The 6,348-nt window shown below is 41.4% G+C and overlaps 1 non-coding gene across 1 annotated transcript; it reads right to left on the bottom strand.

Annotated features, from left to right (window-relative positions):
* Positions 1–4,512: 4,512 nt before the first annotated feature.
* Positions 4,513–4,616, bottom strand: LOC148548848 (small nucleolar RNA R71). The gene has a single exon (XR_015897674.1). It is a non-coding gene; the product is annotated as a small nucleolar RNA R71 (small nucleolar RNA).
* Positions 4,617–6,348: the final 1,732 nt, after the last annotated feature.

The following is a 6,348-nucleotide window of genomic DNA, read 5'->3' as shown; positions in this document are numbered from 1 at the left end:
CTAACGAAGAGCGTAGCATGAAGGAGATACCAGAAACTCCAGTGGACAAGACAGAGCATGAATTCGTACTAGAACAAGTAGAAGAAGCTGTCATTGTTCAAGAAGAAGAGTTGGTTGAAGATCTAGGAGACGCTGAACCTCCATGGGAATCCAGAACTGAGGAGAACTCCGTCAAGGACGCTACAGTTAATGCTAAGGAGGATATTGTACAATCTCCAAGGCAAGTTGTTTATGAAGAATCAGACGGAATAACCCAGGACACAAATTCCCTTGATGATGATAGTCACAAGTCAAATTCTCTTAGTAATGAACTGGCATCCGCAAGTGAATTCTCTGAGGTCGAAGAATCTTTCCCAAGTGAATATGAAGACGATGCGGAGGTAGATTTCTCTCAACCTCCAATCTATGACTCAAGTGATGAGGAAGACATAGAAGACTTTGACCAGGACACAGATACAATTGTAGAACCTTGCAAGGAAGTGGAGGAATTCACAGAAGAGCACAAGGGAGTAGAACTTACAGAACCACCGGAAACACCTATCCCAAGGCCATTACCACCTAATACAAGCTTTAAGTGGGTACAATCCTTAACCTATAACTTTACTTATTCACTTGAATATGGTTTGCTTGAAACAGATGGCCAGCTTAGAGCTCTTTGCGGCTTTAAGAGTAAGAGGGAAATGGCTTGTACTCAGAGTTGGTGCACAAGGTTCAATAAGGTTCCACGCTTCACCTCGAAGTACACGGATTGGTATCATGCTCAATTACATGGATCACAGAGAACGTTTGGTCACCATGGTGAGATTCTACTCTTTAAACCGCCTGGATAGAGACATGTAGATCAAGACGGAGGCGGATTTAAAAGCAAGGCTTGGGATCCTGGAGTTTATTCTGACGTTTGTCACCCCGGGAGCCTAACAATCTGTTTGAAGCTGTTCAGAAGCTTTGCATGCCTAGTTTGGGATCCCGGAGGCTATTGGCATTCCAAGCACTGGTGGAGATTTTTGGACGAATTTAAACATAAGCCGCCCTAGCAGGAAGCTCCTCCAATGTCCAACTTAAGGACTTTAACTAAAAGTTCTAGGTGGGAGACAACCCTCCATGGTACGGTCGCTTCTTTTTCAATTTAATTCTTGTTAATTGCTTTCATTTTTATTTTCTTTTCATTTTACTTTATTGAACCTGGAATCATGCTGATGCCAGGGCATCTTGGCCAGTTTCACTGACCTTTTCTTTACTGTTTTTAGGCTAGTTTCATGCATTTCTTTAGGAAATAAGCTAGTTTTGGGTAGATATTCACTTATGCCTTGATTCAAGCATACATTGTGCATTTTACATAATTTCATGAGGATTTTGCATATGTTTAGTGTCAAATATTATTTTGCATTACTCAAGACTTGGACTAGAGCTTTGATGCACTTTATTGCTTGATTTCAGGAACAAAAGGAAGCAAGAAAAGGAGAGGTAACTTGCAAGGTTAATGAGAAAAGTGATTGCCAATAACACTCTCAAAAAAGCCATCAATGCCCACGTTAGAGAGTCACGTTAAGTTAACGTGAACTCTAACGTGGAGAAGAGAAGTTGAGCCAACATTAATGACACTTAACATTGTCACTAACGTTGGCAATTACTCATAAGTGGCCACGTTAGAAGCCACGTTAACCTAGTTAACGTGGCCTCTAACGTTAAGGGGGGAAGAGAAGCCAACGTTAGTGACACTCAACATTGTCACTAACGTTGGCCTATGGTGCAAAGTACCATGTTAACTCCTATGTTAACTTGGTTAACGTGGGAACTAACGTAAGGGATGAAGAGTTGTCGACAACATTAGTGACACTCAACATTGTCACTAACGTTGAAGCAACCACACAACCCCCAAGAGTCACGTTAACTTCCACGTTAACTTGGTTAACGTGGAAGCTAACGATGAGGAATGAAGGATGAGCCAACGTTAGTGACACTCAACATTGTCACTAACGTTGAAGTAACCACACAACCCCCAAGAGTCACGTTAACTTCCACGTTAACTTGGTTAACATGGAAGCTAGCGATGAGGAATGAAGGATGAGCCAACGTTAGTGACACTCAACATTGTCACTAACGTTGGGATGGCTAAAGATGGCCACGTTAGAAGCCACGTTAACCTAGTTAATGTGGACTCTAACGTGAGACCTAGGCGCACATTGGAACGTTAGTGACAATGTTGAATGTCACTAACGTTCTCGAAGGATGGCAAGGGCCACGTTAGAAGCCACGTTAACCTAGTTAACGTGGGCTTTAACGTGAAGCAAGAAGGGGCACACTGGAACATTAGTGACAATGTTGAGTGTCACTAACGTTCTCGAAGGTTAACAAGGCAACGTTAAAAGCCACGTTAACCTAGTTAACATGGGTTTTAACGTGAGGCAAAGGGGTGCATTGGAACGTTAGTGACAATGTTAAGTGTCACTAACGTTCTCGAACTTATATTCTCACTAAATATTAACACCCCTAACGTCCTGAACTAAAGTTTCCGCCCACTTCGCACTTTCTCTCTGCAAGTAAAGCCAAGCCCAAATAAAGAAAGGAACTGCTTCAAACTCAAGATCCAAAGGCCCAAGACTTGAAGAATCACACTAGAAGCTGAGAAGAGTAGTATATATAGGAGTAGCGTTGAATTGAGAAGAAGTTTTGGAGGCTGGGAAAAAAGAGAACTACTCTCTGTATTTTACTTTCTTTGCAATTTCTAGTTTTATGATGTATTCTCCATCTTTGTTTTCATTTTCAAGAGCTATGAACAACTAAACCCCTTTCATTGGGTTAGGGAGCTCTGTTGTAATTTAATGGATCAATACTAATTTTCATTATTCTTCTTCTATCTTTCCTCTTGATTTTACTTGAAAGCTTTCGATCTTCATCCAATTGAGTAGTTATCTTGGAAGAGAAGCTATTCAAACTTGGATCTCTTTTGAACCTTGAAAGAGGAATGAAGAGATCAAGCTAGAAATGTTTTCTCATGTTGGACCAAATTAGGTTTGGATGGGTATGTGACTATAACCCTCTCAATACTTGATTTGGGAAATGCATGTGGTATAATCAGTGACCATACTTCATCTCTTCTCATGAGCAATTGACCAAGGAATTGGCTATTGATCAAGATTTGAGAGATTGAATTGCAAGAAATTGTAATTCAATCACTTAAGATTGCCAAGGAGATCAATGAGTGCATTGATTGAGGAAGAGATGAAAATGAACTTAATCTGGAGAATTGCAACATCTTCTAAGCCCAATGAACTCCCCATCTCTGATCTTACCCATTCTCTTTAATTTCTGCCATTTACTTTTATGAGCAAATCCCCTATTCCCATTTACAATTCTGCAATTTATTTTCAGTCATTTACTTCCAGTCCTTTAATTCTAGCATTTACTTTTCTGTTTTTTACATTCCCGCCATTTTATTCTCTGCAACTCTCAACCCAAATTCTGGATTCGCTCAACTAGAACATTCTTCTAATTAAAGTTGCTTGATCAATCAATCCCTGTGGGATTCGACCTCACTCTATTGTGAGTTTTTACTTGACGACAACTTCGGTACACTTGTCGAAGGGAGATTTGTTGAGAGACAAGTTTTCCGTGCATCAAGTTTATGGTGCCGTTGCCGGGGATTGATTGTGCATCAACAATGATTAAATTGGAAGATCACTAGATTGAGCATTTTTATTTTGTGAATTTCATTTTTCTGTTTGAGTGATTTACTTTTTGATTTAGTTAAACTTCTTCCCTTCCCCCTCTACTCTTTTATTTTTCTTTGTTATTTTCAATTCTGTTTGCTAACCCACTAACTGTTTGATATATTGCATCACCCACAACTAACAGCAATTCTGACACAAATACTGTCTGCACCTATTTTCTTTGCTTGTACTTGTTGGTTGTATGACAGGGAGAAGAAGCGGGGCTTCAACTTCCTTTGATTCTGAACCTGAGAGAACCTTCCTTAGACTAAGGAGGGAGGCAAAAGAAAAACATGTAGTTGGTGCTGAAGAAGAGGAGGAACACTTTGAGGAATACTTTGAACCTAACATGGAAGAAAACATGGAAAATCATCATGAAGAAGAGACTCACAACCATGCCAGAGGAGGTGGAGCAAATCATGCTGGGGAGGATAGAAGAGTTTTGGGCTCTTACATCAATCCAAACCCAGGCAATTGTGGAAGTAGCATCCAAAAGCCAACAATCCATGCCAACAACTTTGAACTTAAACCACAGCTCATCACCCTTGTTCAGAACAACTGTTCATTTGGAGGAGGTGGTCAAGAAGACCCCAATCAACATTTGACCACCTTCCTGAGAATATGTGACACAGTGAAATCTAATGGTGTTCATCCTGACGCCTATAGACTGCTCTTATTTCCCTTCTCACTCAGGGACAAGGCAGCCAAGTGGCTGGAATCCTTTCAAAGGGAGAGCTTGACAACTTGGGAGGATATGGTGAATAAATTCTTAGCAAGATTCTACCCTCCTCAACAAATCAATAGGCTGAGAGCTGAGGTTCAAACTTTTAGGCAACAAGATGGTGAGACTCTGTATGAAGCATGGGAGAGGTTCAAGGACTTAACAAGGAGGTGTCCACCTGACATGTTCAACGAATGGGTCCAGCTGCACATCTTCTATGAAGGGCTCTCTTATGAGTCAAAGAAGGCAGTAGACCATTCATCTGGAGGATCCTTGAACAAGAAGAAGACCATTGAGGAAGCCATAGATGTTATTGAAACAGTAGCAGAAAACGACTACTTCTATGCTTCCGAAAGAGGGAACACAAGAGGAGTGATGGAGCTAAACAATGTAGATGCTCTGTTGGCCCAAAACAAGCTCATTACCCAGCAGCTGGCTGACCTCACCAAGAAGATGGAGAGGAACCAAGTAGCAGCAATCTCATCTTCATCAACAATCCAAGAAGGAGTGAATGAAGAAGCAGAGGGGAGTCAGGAGCAAGCCAACTACATTGGGAATTCACCAAGGAAAAACTATGATTCATACTCCAAGACTTACAACCCTGGATGGAGAAACCACCGAAACTTTGGGTGGGGAAGTGAGCAAGATCAAAACCAAGACCAGAGACGTTACAACTCCAACAACAATGCAGCTCACCAGCAATTCACCCAGAGGACATCTCAACACCCCCACAACAACATGTCTCCACACACTTATCAAAACCAAAACAGCACATCTGCTCAGAATCACTCATCAATTGATGACAAGCTCTCTAAGATTGAAGCCTTACTTGAAGGAATATGCCAAGAGATTCAAGAAAACAAGGTGTTCAAAGAGGAGGTGCGAGCCAATATTAAGAACCAGGGAGAGACCATTAAGAAGCTGGAATTCCAGGTGGGATATTTAGCTGAGAAGATTCCCAAACCTACTGATAGCTTCCCAAGTGACACGGAGAAAAACCCCAAGGGAGAAGCAAAGAAAGTAAGATGGGAAGATTGCAAAATGGTCACTACAAGTGATCAAGAGATTGAAGACTAGCAAGGCAAAATGTGCAAACAACCTGAAGACAACTCAACAAAAGAGGAGGATAGAGATAACAAAGAACCAGAAATCTCACAACAAGAGCTGCTGAAGCTTTATGCACCATTCCCTCAACTGCTCAATGGTGCTGTGGGAAAAAGAATATACTCAAGGTTCCTAGACTTGTTTGCATCTCTGCATGTGAACATACCATTCATCAAGGCAATTCAACAAATGCCTGCATTCATCAAGTATATGAAGGAACTTCTTCCCAGGAAAAGCTCACTCAAGGGAGGGCAGACTATAGTGATGAACAAGGAATGTAGTGCCCTTATTCAACCTGAGTTGCCTACAAAAAGAAGAGACCCAGGAAGTTTTCATATCCCTTGTTCCATAGGTGAAAATATGTTCGACAGAGCACTATGTGATTTAGGGGCCAGCATCAACTTACTGCCCTTATCCCTGGTGAAGAGGCTGCAGATCAATGAGATAATGCCCACAGATGTCATTATCAGACTGGCAGACAAAACTCAAAAGCAAGCAATAGGAGTGGTGGAAAATGTGTTGCTAAAGGTTGGGAAATACTTTCTCCCAACAGACTTTGTCATCCTGGATATGGAAGAGAGTCACACTCATCCAATCATATTGGGAAGACCATTCCTAGCTACGGCCAGAGCACTTATCGATGTAGAGAAAGGGGAGCTAATATTGAGAATCCATGATGAACGACTCAGCTTCAATGTTTTCAAACTCTCACAAGAAACAGATCAAGAGGACAAAAAACTAAGCACAAATGATAATGAGACAATGAAGGAGGAAACAAGCACTGAAGCACAGCCAGTGCATTCTGAGATCCCC

This window comes from Arachis ipaensis, chromosome B8, assembly GCF_059453495.1.
Source record: "Arachis ipaensis isolate K30076 ecotype BB chromosome B8, ASM5945349v1, whole genome shotgun sequence".
NCBI lineage: Eukaryota > Viridiplantae > Streptophyta > Magnoliopsida > Fabales > Fabaceae > Arachis > Arachis ipaensis.
This window is presented reverse-complemented; position numbering and strand designations above follow the sequence as displayed.